At 41.9% G+C, this 20,818-nt stretch overlaps 1 protein-coding gene across 4 annotated transcripts in view; it reads left to right on the top strand.

The window, feature by feature from the left end:
* prom2 (prominin 2) overlaps positions 1-20,818 on the top strand; it is a 92,857-nt gene that overhangs the window by 16,036 nt on the left and 56,003 nt on the right. The gene's annotated exons all lie outside the window — the stretch shown is intronic.

Here is a 20,818-nt window from a genome sequence, read left to right as displayed (position 1 = left end):
ATCTGCATCTCTGTAAAGTTGGTCAGCAGCAGGAAGCATGAAGTGCTCTAAAACTTCCTGGTAGATGGCTGCGTTGACCTTGGACCTCAGAAAACACTGGGCCAACACCAGCAGATGACATGGCACCCCAAACCATCACTGACTGTGGAAAACTTTACACTGGACTTCAAGCAATGTGGATTATGTGCCTCTCCTCTCTTCCTCCATACTCTGTGACCTTGATTTCCAAAGGAAATGCAAAATGTACTTTCATCAGAGAATATAACTCCGTAGCAGTCCAGTCCTTTTTGTCTTTAGCCCAGGCGAGACGCTTCTGACGCTGTGTCTTGTTCAAGAGTGGCTTGACACAAGGAATGCGACCGCTGAAACCCATGTCTTGCATACGTCTGTGCGTGGTGGTTCTTGAAGCACTGACTCCAGCTGCAGTCCACTCTTTGTGAATCTCCCCCACATTTTGGAATGGGTTTTGTTTCACAATCCTCTCCATGGTGCGGTTATCCCTATTGCTTTTTTTCTACCACATCTTTTCCTTCCCTTCGCCTCTCTTTTAATGTGCTTGGACACAGAGCTCTGTGAACAGCCAGCCTCTTTAGCAATGAACTTTTGTGTCTTGCCCTCCTTGTGCAAGTTGTCAATGGTCGTCTTTTGGACAGCTGTCAAGTCAGCAGTCTTTCCCATGATTGTGTAGCTTACAGAACTAGACTGAGAGACCATTTAAAGGCCTTTGCAGGTGTTTTGGGTGAATTAGCTGATTAGAGTGTGGCACCAGGTGTCTTCAATATTTAACCTTTTCACAATATTAAATTATTTTCAATAGTTGTCAGTTATAATCATCAAAATTAAAAGAAATAAACACTTGAAATATATCAGTCTGTGTGGAATGAATGTATACATTATACAAGTTTCACTTTTTGAATGGAATTACTGAAATAAATCAACTTTTTGATAATATTAAAATTTTATGACCAGCACCTGTGTGTGTGTATATATATATATATATATTTTACTGGAGATGCTATACGGAGGTTGGAGTGTTAAACATTGCAGTATTATTTATAATACATAAAATAATTCACATAAATAACACAATGACACAGCCATTTCCTCAACCGGTGAACTGTCTATGGACAATGCTATGGATAGCATTCAATACTTCTCCAGCCTCTGGTACAGCCTCACGCAGTTTTTCTTCTTAGATCCATTCTGAAAATGTCTAAGCCAGGTTACCCTTTAATGTGACTATAAAGTTATTAGTTGAAATTAAATACAGTTTAATGGCAGCCATTCTTAAATTTGCATGGTTTATGGTAATGAACATGCTACTTTTTGCTTTTCCTTTGGTTTCCTTTTTTTAATGGAAACCAAAAGAAGTCAGCTACCTATCTACCCGTAGCCCTCCTACGAAAACAAAGGTAGACTTTCCAAGGTGCGCTCCTTACATTGTGCTGACAGACTTGCGCCAACCATCATTACAACTTCATCAATACGTTTACATATGGACATCAAACTAAGGCCATATTTGTCGCTCGGCTTGGATAGCTAACTAACAAGAATGTAAAATGTTCGATAACCTGGTTTTTTTTATCTACTAGCTGGCTAACTACTTACACAGCCCTACAAAGGCAATGTGCAGTAACTACGCAAACTCTGAAACTGAGAAAAATGCCTTTAAAGTTTTTACACTAGCCAGTCAAGCATGATGTGGGTAGATTAGTCATAATGCATTCTTGTAATGCCTTCTTAGGAAAACATTTTTATAGATAAAAACCATAGACTGTAAAAAAAATGGACGACGCCCTTTCGCTCTTTTCCATTGGTGAAAAATGAAGCCACCAGTGTCCTGATACAGCGCTGACATCTTGGACTTGCGTCTGCGCAGATAGCGATCTTGGGACCAGATCTGCGCAGTAGTTATGCGCAGTAGCGAGAAGGAAGTAAAGCCGTAAAGCCGCGAAATCAACGGCCCCACCCCTGTGCCCCGCCCTCACTCTCCCTCGCAGAATGCGCATACCGTGATCAATCGCAAGTCCAAGTACAGTACAACCTTTGCTTGTTAAACCTAGACGATATGTTATAGCCTAACTTACATCATGTTTAACCTTAATTTAGAATAGGCCTAATACAAAAATAATTGGTAACTTCTAGCTAACGATCACCTGCTAGCTATTAACATGGCTATAAACGAGGCTTGTTGTCTTTTAGCTAACGTTAGCTAGCCCATTACATTTATTTACTAATTAAATAGCTTATAAATTTAACTTACGTAAAAAAATTCTAAGATCGATTGGAAATGCCAGATCGGTTAGCACAATGTACTGCAGAACAACCCATTATGTCCGTGTGAAATTATATCAATTATAGAAATTTAGAGATTAAATGTAAAGTTCCAATCTCCTCAGTCCTCCGAAGATTCAGTGGCTCCTCGGCTCAGATAGCTGTCAATCACAGCTGTGAATCACGACGTCACACCACCGTTTTTAGAGCATTAAATAACTAACTAAAAACAAACTTATTTTAAAAACAAACTCTTGAATTTTCATTAGCGTGATACAAACTACAGTAAATGACAGAAACCAGCTTCGGAAAAAATATATTTGAAGGGTAATTTAATTGTTTAGTTGGTCTCGCGTCCCATTGAATAACATGGGGAGGGCGGGGTTTATGACCTATACTGGGACCACTCACCAGGGGGCGATCGAGACGTTTTGGCTTCACTTTTCAGGGCTTGTGCGGCACGCTTGATAAAAACCATGACCACTGATGTGACCTTTGACCATCAAAATGCAGATACTGCACTCTGCCTTTGGATGACCTTAAACTACAAAAACCTAGAGTCAACCAGAATGTACATTTCGCTGCCAGTTGTACTCTGTTTATAACTCTGTATGTGACAAATACATTTTACTCTTACTCTTATTCTCCCTTACCTTCTTCATGAGGAAGTCCAATTGTGTGAACTCCTCTTCATCATGTGAGAGTTTGAAGAACATCTCTCTTGATCCTCTCCTCAGCTGAATAACAGCCATGACAGACTGATTTGGTGCCATCTTTAGTTTAGCCAGTGAGTGGCCAGCCCTCCATGCCAGGCTGTTTCGACTCCACATTGACTTTCACAGAGTTGGAGGAAGCGATGACATTCTTAAAATCCTCAAAATCCAGGACAACAAAATCCAAGACAGCACCTCCAGGCCGCTTCCTCATCTCTTTCTCCACCCCATGGTGGAAACTGTCTGCGCTCATGAAGGTGTACCCTGGTTCACAGTACTTTAAAGTTATATCTTCAAGTGGGGTCTTAGGGTCATTTACCACAGTGACTAAAGTTGTAAGTAGGCACCAGTTCTTACTCTGTGTGGTGTCAATGTCAATTGTCAACCCAGTAAATTGTGTTTCACATCCCGCTCCTGATTAAGTACTGTGACAAAAGCCGATGCCACCTCCTCTGCCTTCCTTCCAGTAATGCCTTTGTGCCATATTACTGAAATGTTGTTCTTCTTGGAAGATTTTTTTTTTAGTAAAGACTGCAGCATGATGACTTTCTGGAGGTCGACACTGCGGATTGAGAGGTAATCAAGCTCTTCCCTTTTTGCACCCAACCTATAGTGATGCCTTCCTCTCTCTGCTCCCACTTTCGACAGGGGTGACATTTTTCAATGCTGGTTTCAGCCTGGTGCTCTGCTTTGACGTGGACATCTTGCTTCAAGCAATTTTCATACTCCTCTTCACCCAACTTAGTGAAGCTAATGTTCTTCTCCTTCACGGCCTTCCTATATGTTTCATAGGAACATTTGAGAGACTTTCTTTCCTTGATATCTTTGAACATCAACTCGGCAGGTACCTCCTATGTGGGAGCCATGCTCACGTCTGTAATGGCTGGAAGTGTGATTCAATTATTTAATGTGTTCAAATATTGGAGCCATGTCAATTTTACTGATGGGAGTATGCCTTCCTCTGAATTCTTGTGGTTGCCTTCCTCTGAATTCTTGTGGTTGCCTTCCTCTGCATTCTTGTGGTGGTGTTAGACTTGAGATTTTATTTGCAATGACAGTGACTATCAGTCTGTAATTTTCTTGGATGATTGTTTTACAGACATCCTGTTTCTGACCGAGTATATCATTCAGATGGTAGCAGAGTGACCTGGTTTATCTGCTAGGAACATCTGATGTGTGGCACATGGTCTGGTGCTGTGAGACCATATGGAAATAAATCTATTTTGCTCACTGTGGGACATATTGCAATATGCTAATTAAAAGCAATAGTCAAACAAACAGTAGTATCCACCTTTTCATTGGGTTGCCAATTTAAGGCTAACTTGGCATGAGATTAACCAATACAGGAGTAGGGTATTTTTTGGGGTGTGCAGATGTATTCAATATTTTATTTCATGCTAATCAGGCATAACCAATGTGCTGTCTGACTCACATTGAGGATAGTAAACACCGGCAGATTTCACAGCTATTTTGAATATAAATGGGATTATCACTACATTGTCAGAGTGGATATTGCAGGTAGGTGTGACGAACAGGTAGGTATGACGATGCCTGCGCTGCAAGCTCATCACAGCTCACTGGAGAGTCTGTTCAGCCACTCACCGAGAAGTTGGACTGGATTATTACGCGCACCTGTTTTGTGGTGGACTCGTTAAGTGGTTATTTAAGTTCAGTGCTAAGCGACAGTCCTTGTTTGGACATGTCGTGTTTGCCTTGTGTTACTCCTGTAACGTGTGTTTCGGTGAGCGTTATCTTTCGTTGCGTAGCCTACTTTAGGATGTATGGTTAGTTAGGATAGCTTTAGTTTATTGTTTTTTTCTGAAAGTTTCAGCTCTTTTGTTTGTGTCAGTGCTTTCGTTTCCGTGTTTATATTAATAAATGGCTTTCGTTAATGATAACTCACCTGGTTCCTTATGCTCTGCACCACAGGCTTGTTATAGCCCAGGTAGAGGTCAGTTCTGGGCCATATCAGTACATCACCAGCCAGTGTTGGTGCGTGTGGGCCAGAACTGTGCCAGATACTCAAGGGCCATATGTATGCCAGATTTGGGCCGGGACATAGGCGTATATTTGGCCAGCAAAACACAATACGGACTTTCAGCTCCCTCCAAAGATTTTCTATTGGGTTCAGGTCTGGAGACTGGCTAGGCCACTCCAGGACCTTAAATGGCTTCTTACGGAGCCACTCCTTAGTTGCCCTGGCTGTGTGTTTCGGGTCGTTGTCATGCTGGAAGACCCAGCCAAGACCCATCTTCAATGCTCTTACTGAGGGAAGGAGGTTGTTGGCCAAGATCTCGCGATACATGGCCCCATCCATCCTCCCCTCAATACGGGTCAGTCGTCCTGTCCCCTTTGCAGAAAAGCATCCCCAAAGAATGATGTTTCCACTTCCATGCTTCACGGTTGGGATGGTGTTCTTGGGGTTGTACTCATCCTTCTTCCTCCAAACACAGTGAGTGTAGTTTAGACCAAAAAGCTCTATTTTTGTCTCATCAGACCACATGACCTTCTCCCATTCCTCTGGATCATCCAGATGGTCATTGGCAAATTTCAGACAGGTCTGGACTGCGCTGGCTTGAGCAGGGGGACCTTGCGTGCGCTGTAGGAGTTTAATCCATGACGGCGTAGTGTGTTACTAATGGTTTTCTTTGAGACTGTGGTCCCAACTCTCTTCAGGTCATTGACCAGGTCCTGCTGTGTAGTTCTGGGATGATCCCTCACCTTCCTCATGATCATTGATGCCCCACAAGGTGAGATCTTGTATGGAGCCCCAGACTGAGGGAGATTGACCGTCATCTTGAACTTCTTCCATTTTCTAATAATTGCACCAACAGTTTTTGCCTTCTCACCAAGCTGCTTGCCTATTGTCCTGTAGCCCATCCCAGCCTTGTGCAGGTTTACAATTTTATCCCTGATGTCTTTACACAGCTCTCTGGTCTTGGCCATTGTGGAGAGGTTGGAGTCTGTTTGATTCAGTGTGTGGACAGATGTCTTTTATACAGGTAACGAGTTCAAACAGGTGCAGTTAATACAGGTAATGAGTGGAGAACAGGAGGGCTTCTTAAAAAAACAACTAACAAGTCTGTGAGAGCCGTAATTCTTACTGGTTGGTAGGTAATCAAATACTTATGTCATGCAATAAAATGCAAACGATGTTAGGATGAAACAGTCAGGTTACGAAGCAGAACATAGCATCAGCGTGTAAATTAGCTAGAAAGATGTGTCGGCATCGAGTAATTGTCTCTGGCCCCCTCCCAGCTAGGGGTGGTGACGAGCTCTACAGCAGACTTGCGCAACTCAATCGCTGGCTGAAAACGGAGTTCTGCCCGTCGCAGGAGGTAGAGTTTGTAGATAACTGGCCTTCTTTTTGGGACTCTCTCAGAAATAGGGCCAGGCCTGATCTGCTGAGGAGCGACGGACTCCATCCTAGCTGGAGTGGTGCTCTTCTTTTGTCTAGGAACATTGACAGGAGTCTCACTCCTATAGCTTTAACATGAGATAGCCCCCCGGGCCATACACATTGTTCCTCAATGAGTTTCCAGAATTCTTGTCTAACCTTGTAGTCATGGCAGATAGTATTCTAATTTTTGGCGATTTCAATATCCATATGGAAAACCCCAATGATCCTCTTCAAAAAGCCTTTCAAGCCATAATTGACTCAATGGGTTTCATCCAACATGTCTCAGGTCCAACACATTGCCACAATCATACCTTAGATTTAGTCCTGTCACGAGAAATAGATATTGTAGATCTAATAATTTACCCCCAAAATCCTGGATTATCGGATCACTGTCTTATTACTTTTACCGTTAAAACAAGAAATCCACTTGCCCCCCAAACAATGAGTTTCAAAAGCCGTACTATAAATTCTCGGATTACAAATAAATTCCTTGATATTCTTACTAGTTCGCTCATAAATGACAGAGTAAATAAATCTGTAAACGATCAAATCGAGGATCTAAACTCAATATTGCGAAATACATTAGACATAGTTGCACCACTAAAAACTAAAGAAATACGCAACAAGAAACTTGCTCCTTGGTACACCGACAATACTAGAGCACTTAAGCAAGCCTCCAGAAAATTGGAGCGAAAGTGGCGTACCACCAAGTTGGAAGTATTTAGACTAGCCTGGATAGACAGTACAGTACAATACCGAAAATCACTCACGTCTGCTCGATCAGCTTATTTCTCCAACCTGATTGAGGCGAACAAAAACAATCCAAAATGTCTCTTTGATACAGTTGCAAAGTTAACAAAAAAGCAAAGCTTAGCAAGTGAAGTGGGTCTTCACTTTAGTTGTAATGAATACATGAACTACTTTGATGAAAAGATCATCACCATTAGAAAACAAATAACTGAATCCTTAAATAGTTATGGTCCTAAAATTCTCAGTTGTCCAAAAAATTTCCGGAACCTCCCTGATCAGGTGTCAATGGGGACACTTGAATTTTTTGATACCGTATCGCTCGACACATTTACAAAATTTGTAATGAGTTCTAAACCCACAAACTCTCAGCTAGACCCGATTCCTACAAAATTACTTAAGGAGTTATTTCCTGTGCTAGGTCAGCAAATGCTGAACATAATAAATTGCTCCCTTTCCTCCGGATGCGTACCAAACTCACTAAAAATTGCGGAAATTAAGCCTCTTCTAAAAAAATCTAATCTAGATCCTGACATATTAAACAATTATAGGCCAATATCGAACCTCACGTTCCTAAAGACAAAAAACATTTATGAAATATTCCAGTCCGGTTTTAGATCCCATCATAGTACTGAGACTGCACTCGTGAAGGTAACAAATGACCTTCTAATGGCCTCAGACAAAGGTTCCGCATCCGTCCTGTTGCTTCTTGATCTTAGTGCTGCTTTTGACACTATTGATCACTCCCTTCTCTTAGAGAGACTGGAAACCAATATTGGGCTACGTGGACATGTTCTAGCCTGGTTTAAATCTTATTTATCTGAAAGATATCAGTTCGTTAGTGTGGATGGCATATCCTCTGACAAGTCAAAGGTATGCTTTGGAGTTCCTCAAGGCTCGGTTCTGGGCCCATTACTTTTCTCACTATACATGCTCCCTCTGGGCGATGTAATCCGAAATCACAATATTAACTTTCACTGTTATGCTGATGACACACAGTTATATATTTCAATGAAGCATGGAGAAGCCCCTAAATTAGCTATTTTGGAAGCATGCGTTTCAGATATTAGGAAGTGGATGACAGAGAATTTCTTGCTCTTAAACTCAAATAAAACAGAAATGCTCCTTTTAGGACCCAAAAAACAAAGAGCGTTGTTAGCAGATCTCACTGTGAACCTCGACGGCTGCATGGTCGTATCCCAAAAAACTGTAAAAAACCTTGGCGTTACCCTTGACCCTGACCTCTCCTTTGAAGAACATATAAAGTATATCTCAAGAGTTGCTTATTTTCATCTTCGAAACATCGCAAAAATTAGAAACTTTCTATCAAAAACTGATGCAGAAAAATTAATCCATGCTTTCGTTACTTCTAGATTAGATTACTGCAATGCTCTTCTCTCTGGTTATCCAGACAAATTAATAAATAAACTTCAATTAGTGCTGCACACAGCTGCTAGAATCCTAACTAGAACAAAAACATTTGAACACATTACTCCTGTCCTGGCATCCTTACATTGGCTGCCTGTTAGGGTTAGGGCTGATTTTAAGGTTTTACTCTTAACCTATAAATCAATACATGGACTTGCTCCTACTTACCTTGCTGAAATGATCCAGCCATACATACCTACACGTAACCTTAGATCGCAAGATGCAGGCCTTTTAATTGTACCTAGAATTTCTAAACAAACAGTTGGCGGCAGGGCCTTTTCTCATAGAGCTCCACTCCTGTGGAATGATCTGCCAATTAAGGTTAGAAATGCTAGAAACTAGAAACTTTCAAGTGTCTACTAAAAACTCATCTTTACAGCACGGTTTATAATTAGGTGTAGCCTGGCCCGGGGGCGTGAAGGTGACCAGTAGGCTTGATACTGTCTCAGTTTCCAAGGTGTTACGCTGCTATATTATTGTGCTGGGGGACATGAGGGATGTACTACTAACTTTTCTCAGTTTCCTCCAATTTAAAATTTTAGAAGGAGATGAGGTCCTGGTCCACACCTGCGGATTACCTGGTTTGGGGGGACCGTTGCTGTTCCTGTCCTTGTCCACCTAGTCATACTTCTGACCTAGTCTGAAATCAAATATACTCTGGATTTAGCCCAGAGAAATTTATTTATTATTCCAATTGGACTCTTAATATCTCACCCGGCACAGCCAGAAGAGGACTGGTCACCCCTCTGAGCCTGGGTCCTCTCTAGGTTTCTTCCTAAAATTCGACCTTCTTAGGGAGTTTTTCCTAGCCACTGAAATTCAACACTACTGTTGTTTGCTCCTTGGGGTTTAAGGCCGGGTGTCTCTGTAAAGCACTTTGTGACAACTGTTGTTGTAAAAAGCACTTTATAAATAAATTTTGATTGATTGAAATTAATTATTTAAAAATCATACTGTGTGGTTTTCTGTATATTGGTTTTAGATCCCGTCTCTCACAGTTGAAGTGTACCTATGATAAAACTTACAGACCTCTACATGCTTTGTAAGTAGGAAAACCTGCTAAATCAAAACCTGTATCAAATACTTGTTCTCCCCACTGTATTTACTGGCTGGTGATGAACTGATATGGCCCAGAACGGACTGCTACCTGGGAGTAGTAGGCTATGTCTGTCTAATTTGCAAGCAGCAGGCTAGCCATTAACTTATTTAGGTATCGTTAACTTATTCTAAAGCTGTCATTTACCTCGCTAAGTGTTCATTTTGCCATCCTCTCGACCGTTCTCCGGATATTTGCGTTTTAACGCGAGTTCAACCATCATTTTGCCACGGGATTGTGCCATGTTTTTTATGGTAGGCTAGTTGGCTGGCTTGTTGGTTCTGTGTGAGGGGGTGTTACGCTCGGGACAAACAGTATTAGAATCCCCATCCGGATAAGGCTAAGACAAATCGCGGTGTCAAAGCTGGGAAAGCAAACGAGGTAAAGTTAGTTTTATAGTGGACATTCCTATACGCCCGACCAAACCAACTAATTCAGGAAAAGTATGGGTTCTTGATCAGGTGATATATATTTATTTATTTATTTTATTGTGATTAGAACATAAAAAAATGTGTCTACGAAAAGTGTGCCATGACAACAAAAGTGTTATATTCTGAGTCGGGTAGGATGGGCTGCAATCTACTGCTTTTAGTTTTCTTACAGTCTTTTGCAAATGTTCGAGTTTAGCCTTTCAATAGCGCCTACGAAAAGTGTGGGATGACAACAAAAGTGGTATATTCGGACTCGGGGCAGGATGGGCTACAATCTTTGGCTTTCAGTTTTTCATAAAGAATTTGCAAAAAAAATTTGTTAAACCTTCGAAATTCAATAGTGTCTACGGAAAGTGTGGCATAACAACAAAATTAGTATATTCAGACTCAGGGGAGGATGGGCTACATATACTGGCTCACCTTCATGAGCGCAGACTGTTTCCACCATGGGGTGCAGAAAGAGATGAGGAATTTTGAGGATTTTAAGATTGTCATTGATACTGAAGTTGCAAAAATATTGATACACTTTCACTTTTTTGTAAGTCGCAATGTCTCACATTTGATTGAACAAAAACATAGCTTTAAAATTATGATGTAACATTCCTTTAAACACTCAAACAAAACTGTTCCGAATGAAAATATTAGGGCATTTATCGTAATATTTAGTTCCATTGTCTTAGACAATAACTGCAATCAAGTGCATTCTGTGCAAGTCAAGAGTGCCGTCCAATTCTTTATTTCACCACTTACCCTTTTTGAGGGTCACTCCCCAACTGAGGTTGACTCAAAATGAGGTTGACTACTCACCTATGATTTTACCACTGTGGTATGGCGAATTTGGATGGTGGCAAAACCCCATTTGACTGGGTAAGTAAATTTGTTAAATGATTTCAGCAGTTGTAAAATGATTTCAAAAATAATATTTTGAAAGGCTCTAACATAGATAATTGAGAAGCATATGGATGGTGAAATGCAGATGTTGTTGTTCTTGATGAATATGGTACAGAAAGAGTATTGAAGCACTGCTCTATGTAGTTCTAAAGCATATTCTTTGTTGATGCAATTGTAGAATAAATATGATCTGTATTTTGCACTATTACCTATTAGTACCTATTACTGTCTCTTTCAATTAGCGCAAACACGTCTCTGAATCTGTTGCAAGTATAATGAAAATGCTAATCTGAAGGCTGATAGGATTGTACCATGTCAAGCTAAATGCTTGTCTCACTCAGACTTATTTGAAAACATATTCATAGATTGTAGCAATGTGACTGTTTATTAGTTTAGTAGAAATGTTACTGACTATTTGACATCTTGGGAACTACTTATCAGGTAAATCCAAATTTAACTATTTTCTTTTTTGGGAAACCTGTTCTGCTTCAAACTTAATATTCTACAAAATTGAGTAAGCTTTTTGAAAGTCAGTTTAAACACAAATGTACATTCGCTACAACAGCACAGGAATAATAAAATCACTATAGCCTGGGAGGTGAGGGTCCAGACTTGCTCAACACCTGATTGGCCATAAAGGCATTGAACAATTATGAACAAAATATCAATTATCAAACTTTCAGATTGGGTGTGACTAGTGCATCATGTGGTACCATCAGAAGTGCCTGCGAACGACTGACAGAATACACCACAAATCAAACAAAACAATGGAAATGCTCTTTTTGTTAATGCCATTTCATTTGTAACAACTGTTTATTTAAAAAAATGTATGTTGCAATTTTATTTCTTGTTAGATCCTTATTATAGAATTATGTACGGTTTAACAAGCTATTACAGTATTATGTACTCTTTAAAAAGCAATCTTGATGGCATTTAGCATAGTATTTGCACCGTTTTTGTAATAGGTATTAAATATTTACTTTGAAACAAGAGTTATTATAGGGTTTTTATATTTAAGAGTTGTTATATTTGAAACATGGGTTGTCATTGTTATAGTTATTGCACATTTATTGGAGCTCCCTCCAGTAATAGATTCAGCAGTTCGAGGTTTTGATTAGAACAGGGATTTATTCTTCAATTGAACCAACCCTGTGAAAACTGTTAAAAAATAAAAAAAATGTAAAGCCACAGATTGTAGCCAATCCTCCCACGAGTCAGAATATACTACCTTTGTTGTCCTGCCACACTTCGTATACGCTATTGAATTTCCAAGGCTAAACTCAAGAATGTGCAAAACATTTTATAAAAACAAAAAGTCGTAGATTGTAGCCCATTCTCCCCCGAGTCAGAAAATAGAAGAGAATCTGATGGAAGAGAATTCCAGAGGCGAGGGGCAGAACGACTGAACGCTCTAAACCCTATAGTGGTCAAACGGGCAGGAGGTACAGTGAGGTGAATAGAAGAAGAAGACCTGAGAGTACGGGTGGGTATGTTGATATGAAGGAGGTCAGTGAGGTACAGAGGAGCGAGGTTGTGAATGGTCTTGAAGGTGAGGAGCAGAATCTTATCAATGCAGAGATCTAATGTTACTGATGAAGAACAGGAGTGATGTGATTAATAGATGATGTTCTGGTGATGATACGAGCGGCAGAGTTCTGAACCAGTTGGAGTTTTTGTATAAGTTTGAGAGGAAGACCGAAGTAAAGAGAGTTACAGTAATCGATACGGGGTGTAACCAGGGTATGAACGAGAATGGCTGTACTTGGGAGTGTGAGAGACGGACGGAGACGATTGATGTTATGTAAAGTATGCAGAAAAAGTTACATTATTAATGTGAGCTTGAAATGAAAGTTTGCTGTCGAGGATGACACCCAGACTCTTAACCTGAGGGGAGGGAGAAACTGAGGAGTTATCAGTGGAAAGCAAGAAACTGTCATGAGTAGATTTGGTGCCAATGAGGAGAACCTCCGTTTTGTCATTGTTAAGTTTGAGGATGTTGCAGGAAAACCAGGATTTGATTTGCGTTAAGCAATCAGAGAGGAAGTGCGTGGGAGGGTTGAGTTAGGTTTAGTTGACAGGTATAGCTGGGTGTCATCCGCATAGCAGTGGAAATGGATATTGAATTTACGATAGATGATGAACAGAAGGGGCCCCAGGCCTAAGGGCTGGGGAACACTGGTAAAGACAGAAGATGGATGTGAATTGAACCGGGTTTGCACCAGGTTTCTTAAGTATAGGATTTATTGCAGCAGATTTTAGAGGTGAAGGAACAGTGCCAGTGGTGAGAGAACAATGTATAATGGTAGTTATTAGGGAGGAGAGAGAGGGTAAGCGGGCTTTTACCAGGGATGTAGGTAGAGGGTCTAGCTGACAGATAGTTGCCTTTGACTTTTGAATAAGGTCAGATATGTAAGCATCAGAAGGAACCATGAAACTCGAAAATGCACGAGAAAGAGGGGCTGAGAGATCTGAGAGAGACGGACTGTGAGAGGTAGTAGTTGTCAGTTGCTGGTGGATCTTATGAACTTTGGCATAAAAAAATGACATTAGGTAATTTATGTTATGTTAACATCTATGAATATCCTAAAAGGGCAATACTGCTAAATGGTAAGCTAGATAATAATATTACGGGAAAAATACCACAAGCTTATTTGCTTACCTTCAATAACTTATTTGCCTGGAGCAAAAAGGGCGAACTGAAAAAAATACTAATTGACTGAACAAGCCATTTATGGCCTATACAAATTGACATAGGCTACAGGTCTATACAAACTCAGAGCTTTTGATTGGTCAATTAACCCATCCTTCGATTGCGGGTTGAAACTAAATTGAGTTAACCCTAAAATACCTGGAAAAAGTTTACTTTGTTTAGGACTGGTCAACAAGCAGCTTTGAAAATTACCCAACTTCATTTATTGCAACAAATGCTAGTCAGAGTTTTCTGGTTCTATAAAGGGGTGCACGTTTTAATTTTTGCCCTAGCACTCTCAAACCTGAAATTGTACCCTACTTACACACTTGACTAACATAAACTGATAATCAGAAACAAAAAATAGGCAACCCTTGGGGTCACCAGGACCAGGATTGGGAAAAACTGTTCTAGGCCTAGTGCATTCTTACTAAAAAGAAGGTTAGTAAAACCATATAGGGTTCCATCGATTTGTCCTCTAAATGGTACCATTAAATACATTTGTGCTCAAAAGTATGCATACCCTTGGAGAATTGATAATATATGTACCATTCGTAAAGAAAACATGAGTGAGCAGGCAAAACACGTCTTTTATTTCTTATGGGATTCACATTCAACTGTAGGTCATAACACAATGGCACAATCAAAAAAAATAACTGACCCATGTTCAAATGTCTGCATACTTAATATTATGTATTGCCCCCTTTAGAATCAATGACAGCGTGAAGTCTTTTGTAATAGTTGTCTATTAGTCCCCAAATTCTTGCAGGTGGTATAGTTGCCCATTTGTTTTGGCAAAATGCCTCCAGGTCATGCAAAGTCTTTGGCCATCTTGCATGAACTGCACTTCAGAGATCTCCCCAGAGTGGCTCAATGATATTAAGTTCAGGAGACTGTGATGGCCACTCCAGGACCTTTACCTTTTTCTGCTGTAACCACTGGAGGGTCAACTTGGCCTTGTGCTTAGGGTCATTGTCATTCTGGAAAGTCCAAGAGCATCCCATGTGCAGCTTTCGTGCAGAATTATGAAAATTGTCTGCCAGTATTTTCTGATAACATGCTGCATTCAACTTGCCATAAATGTTCACAAAATTCCCTGTGCATTTAGTGTTCACACCCCCCCAAAACATCAGTGAGTCCCCACCATGCTTCACAGTGGGCATGGTATTCTGTTCACTATAGGCCTTGTTGACCCCTCTCCAAACATACCTCTTATAGTTGTGACCATAAAGCTCTATTTTGGTCTTGGCACTCCAAATCACAGTGTGCCAGAAGCTGTGAGGCCTGTCAAGGTGTTATTGGGCAAATTGCAACCAGGCTTTTTTGTGGCATTGGCGCAGTAAAGGCTTCTTTCTGGCAACTCAACCATGCAGCTCGTTTCTGTTCAAGTATATCGTCGTAAAAAAACTATATATTTTCAGAGCAGCCTGTATTGCTCCTGATGTTACCTGTGGGTTTTTCTTTGTCATCATCATCATCATCTTCTTCCGCTTATCCGGGGCCGGGTCACGGGGGCAGCAGTCTAAGCAGGGATGCCCCGACTTCCCTCTCCCCAGACACTTCCTCCAGCTCTTCCGGGGGGATACCGAGGCGTTCCCAGGCCAGCCGGGAGACATAGTCCCTCCAGCGTGTCCTAGGTCTTCCCCGGGGTCTCCTCCCAGTGGGACGGGACCGGAACACCTTCCCAGGAAGGCGTTCCGGAGGCATCCGAAACAGATGCCCATGCCACCTCAGCTGACCCCTCTCGATGTGGAGGAGCAGCGAGCTTCTCACCCTATCTCTAAGGGATCGCCCAGCCACCCTGCAGAGAAAGCTCATTTCGGCCGCCTGTATCCCGGATCTAGTCGTTTCAGGCATGACCCAAAGCTCATGACCATAGGTGAGAGTAGGAACGTAGATTGACCGGTAAATCGAGAGCTTCGCCTTGCGGCTCAGCTCTTTCTTCACCACGACAGACCGATACATTGAACGCATTACTGCAGAAGCTGCACCGATCCGTCTGTCAATCTCCCGTTCCATCCTTCCCTCACTCGTGAACAGGACCCCTAGATACTTAAACTCCTCCACTTGAGGCAGGCACTCTCCACCAACCTGAAGTGGGCAAGCCACCCTTTTCCGACCGAGGACCATGGCCTCGGATTTGGAGGTACTGATTTTCATCCCCACCACTTCACACTCGGCTGCAAACCGTCCAAGTGCATGCTGAAGGTCCTGGCTTGAAGGGGCCAACACAACAACATCATCCGCAAAGAGCAGAGACGAAATCGTGTGGTCCCCAAACCTGACACCCTCCGGCCCCTGGCTGCGCCTAGAAATTCTGTCCATAAAAATTACGAACAGAACCGGTGACAAAGGGCAGCCCTGCCGGAGTCCAACATACACAGGGAACAAGTCTGACTTACTGCCGGCAATGCGGACCAAGCTCCTGCTTCGGTCGTACAGGGACCTGACAGCCCTTAGCAAAGGACCCAGGACCCCATATTCCCGAAGCACCCTCCACAGGATGCCGCGAGGGACACAGTCGAATGCCTTCTCCAAATCCACAAAACACATGTGGATTGGTTGGGCAAACTCCCATGATCCCTCCATCACCCCGTAGAGGGTATAGAGCTGGTCCAGTGTTCCACGGCCTGGACGAAAACCACACTGTTCCTCCTGAATCCGAGGTTCTACTATCGCATATTCTCCTCTCCAGAACCCTGGCATAGACTTTCCCGGGGAGGCTGAGAAGTGTGATCCCCCTATAGTTGGAACACACCCTCCGGTCCCCCTTCTTAAAAAGAGGGACCACCACCCCGGTCTGCCATCCCAGAGGCACTGTCCCCGACTGCCACGCACAGGCGTGTCAGCCAAGACAGCCCCACAACATCCAGAGACTTGAGGTACTCAGGGCGGATCTCATCCACCCCCGGTGCCTTGCCACCGAGGAGTTTCTTAACCACCTCTGTGACTTCAGCCCGGGTGATGGACGAGTCCACCTCTGAGCCCTCATCCTCTGCTTCCTCAATGGAAGACGTGACGGCGGGATTGAAGAGATCCTCGAAGTATTCCTTCCACCGCCTGACAACATCCCCAGTTGAGGTCAACAGCTGCCCACCTGTACTGTAAACAGCGTTGGTAGGGCACTGTTTCCCTCTCCTGGGGCACCGGATGGTTTGCCAGAATCTCTTCGAGGCCAGCCGATAGTCCTTCTCCATGGCCTTCTTTGTATCCTGAACAATTCTTCTGGCGGTTTTGTCTGAAATCTTTCTTGGTCTACCTGACCTTGGCTTGGTATCAAGAGAACTGCGAAATTTCCTCTTCTTAATATGTGATTCAACAGTACTGACTGGCATTTGCAAGGCTTTGGATATCTTTTTATACCCTTTTCCATCTTTATAAAGTTCCATTACCTTGTTACGCAGGTCTTTTGACATTTATTTTCTGCTCCCCGTGGCTCAGTATCTAGTCTGCTCAGTGCATCCAAGTGAGAGCTAACAAACTCATTGACTATTTATACACAGACACTAATTGCAATTATAAAATCCACCTTTAATTGCCATTTTCACCTGTGTGTGTCCACTTGTGTGTCTGTAACAAGGCCAAACATTCAAGGGTATGTACACTTTTGATCAGGGCCATTTGAGTGATTTCTGTTAACTTCATGATTTAAAAAAGAGACAAACAATTATGTGATAATAAATGGCTTCATATGATTACTATCCTTAAATATTCTTTTTTTCTTTTTTGCATGATCAGTCATATTTTCAAAATCAATGCCAAAATTACACCATTTCTGCCAGGGTATGCAAACTTATGAGCACAACTGTATTAGTCAATGAAATTACAAAGTCATTTGTGGAAAATCTGTTTTCTACATAGTGTAATATAGTGAAAATCATTACTCATGCAGTCATGCAGCCAGTCAGGATGCTCTTGTTGTAGCAGCTGTAGCGTTACCATTTTGACAACAGTTGATGGTCCATGACAAGTGGTTCTGTAAATGCAGAAGAACTTAAAACTCTTGATTGTACAACAGGCCCTGGTGATGTGAATTGTGGTGTCCTTCCCAAAGTCAACAATCATCTCCTTTGTTTTGCTGATGTTGTAATAGAGGTTGTTGTCTTTGCATGATGGCAGTTCTCTTTCTCCCTGTAGGCTGACCTATTGTTGGTTATCAGACCTATAATTGCAGTAGTGTATGCACACTTTATGATCTAGTTGGGGTCATGCAGAACCACACGGTCATGTGTAAAAAGGGAGTAAAGTAGAGGGCTGATGACACACCCTGAAGGATCCCAGTGTTAAATGTCAGAGAGTAGTAGGAGGTGTTGTTCCAATCCTTGTTTCAAGTGAGCAATAGTGTTGAATGCTGAATTAAGGTCAATTAACAGTTTCTTTCATGTTCCTAGAACATTAAAATTGTTTTCTATAAAAACATAAGAAAACTCAGAATGTAAAAATGGATGCTCTGATCTTGGCATCATGAAAGACCTTTCTATGATGGCTCCCCATCAAATTCAGTATTAACTACAGAAGTCTACTACTAGTTAGAAAAACAGTGCCTCGTCTGTCCGTGAATCATTCAATCCAAAACATTTTTCATCTCACTTTGATCAAATGTCTAAAGACCCCTTCAGTTCGAAAGTCCCACTGAAAAAAATGGATGACTGACTTTTCTGCTCTTCACCATTTTGCATTTTCCAGCCCACCACTGCTATAACGTTTGAGCAAAACAAACCTTTTTTAGACCAGCCTTCATTTAGTTTAATGTTTGGATATCTATTGTTTGTCCTATACAGTCCTATACACAAAAGTATTCATCCCCCTTGGACCTTTTCAGATTTGTGATGCAACATTTAATCAAAATGTATGTAATTAGGAGCTTTTGCCATGGTTCAACACAAAACAAATACTGTCAAAGTGAGAACTAAAATCTGTAATATTTTCAAGATGATGTACAAGTATAAAACAGAAAATTATGGTTTGCATAAGTATTCACCCCTTTAGTCAGAATTGGGTAGAGGCACCATTGGCAGCATTTACAGCCATGATTTTATTTGGATAAGTCAAGTTGGATGGGGACCTTTGAAAAGCTATTTTGACTATTTCCACATTCCCAGTTGGACTGAAGTCTGGGCTGTGGCTGTGCCACTCAAGGACATTCACAAACGTGGCCCAAAGACACTGCAAGGTTGTTTTGCCTGTTTGCTTTGGGTCATTGTTTTTATATAATGTTCCTATTTTAGATTAGATTCAACTTCATTGTCATTGAACAGTACAAGTACATTACAATGAGATGCAGTTAGCATCTAACCAGAAGTGCAAATCGAGGAGGGCAGAAATTTACAAGTATTTTGAAGTATTAAGTATATGTATATTATCAGTGGAATGTGTATACTACCAGTGGAATTACAAGTATTAGGTATAGTGTATTTTACTAGTGGGAAAATAGTTGTTTGGGTACAAATGGCAATTTCAAAATGGCATTCAAGATGTGCAAACGAGGCAAATGAAGGAGTGATGTATTAAGGTAGCATGTGCACCCAAGATGCAGAGATAGACATGCATGTGTATAACAACTGTTAAAATGCAGGCACAATGGCAATGTGCAAAGAGGCAAATTGAATGTATGTCTATGTGCAACTCAAACACAGGGTACCTTTGAGGTTGACACGTACCTTTAACAACTGAAAACTTCCATAATCAGGCAAAGCAAGGCAGTGTCAGAGTTGTACACGGGAGAAGTGCAACAAGGTCCCAGAGCGGTGGGGGGGGTGAGTGATGGGTCACAGAATTCAGCAGGGTTACAGTAGAAGAAACTGTTCCTGAGCCTGCTGGTGCGGGACCGAAGAGACCTGTACCACCTGCCTGATGGAAGGAGGGCAAACAGTTGGTGGCATGGGTGTGAAGTGTCCCTGATGATCTTGAGTGCTCTGCGCAGACACCGATTCCGGGCGGAGGTCTGCGATGGCAGGAAGCTGGGCACCACTGATGTGCTGGGCAGTTTTCACCACATGTTGCAGGGCCTTCCGGTCGGCTATGCAGCAGCTGCTAAGCCACACTGTGGCACAGTTTGTCTGAATGCTCTCGATTGGGCAGCGGTAGAAGTTCACAAGTTCACAATCTTTTTTTTGACATACGTTCCACCTCTGTACCATTGATGAGGACAGGGGCGAGGCTGCAGCCTTTTGGCTTCCTGTAATCCACAATGAGCTCCTTGGCGTTGACGGCCAGTTTGTTGTCAGTGCACCATGCCACATGGCGCATGTCCTCTTCCCTGTAGGCTGACTCGTTATTGTCACTAATCAGGCTTACCGCCGTGGTGTTGTCTGCAAACTTGGCGATGGTGTTGGAACTGTCTACAGCAGTGGTGTCAAACCGGTTCCACGGAGGGCCGAGTGTCTGCAGGCTTTTGTTTTTTCTATAAATTGGTTCCCAGTTCAGTCCTAAACAACCAGGTGAGGGTAGAAACTAGCCAATTAGTGACCTAATTAATAAATAATTTACAAGGTAAGAGTCAAAACCTGCAGACACCCGGCCCTCCACGGAACCGGTTTCACACCTGTGGTCTACAGGATATTGGTGATTGGTGATTTTGAAGGATGCTGTCCTGTATTTGCTTTCAATGTTCCTTCATCTCCATTATGTAGTTTTGGTTAGGGATTGTACTAACCAACTGTGAGATGTGATGGCACTTCCATCAAATAGAACTCCTACTAAGGAAGATAAGACAGAGATCAAATGCTCTTAAACACAATTATAGATTATTATATAATATTCGCAAATAGAGACAGAAAGACACTAATACAAGATCGGCGAGAGTCTCTCTGAAGAACAGTTCAGAAAACCTCCTTTTGTATAGGCAAGAAAGTGTTACAACATCTCACAAAATAATTGACATTTCATCAATACATGTTAGTCTGGTCTAAACCAGTCAGTTCTCTCCGCCCAAGATTCACCCAAATGCAGGTTGCCCACCTGCATTTTACAAATACCTCTTGACTTCAATTATCCACCCATGTCTTGTCCCTCTCTTACTTTTGTAATATTTTTGTAATTAATATTGAACAATTGGCAGATTTTACCTTTCACTTTGTATTATGGACTTTTTTGTGTTGATCAGTGGCGAAAACCTCTAATTATAACCATGTTGAAACACAGTATAAT

This window comes from Esox lucius, chromosome 6 (genome assembly GCF_011004845.1).
Source record: "Esox lucius isolate fEsoLuc1 chromosome 6, fEsoLuc1.pri, whole genome shotgun sequence".
In the NCBI taxonomy this organism is placed as follows: domain Eukaryota; kingdom Metazoa; phylum Chordata; class Actinopteri; order Esociformes; family Esocidae; genus Esox; species Esox lucius.
This window is presented reverse-complemented; position numbering and strand designations above follow the sequence as displayed.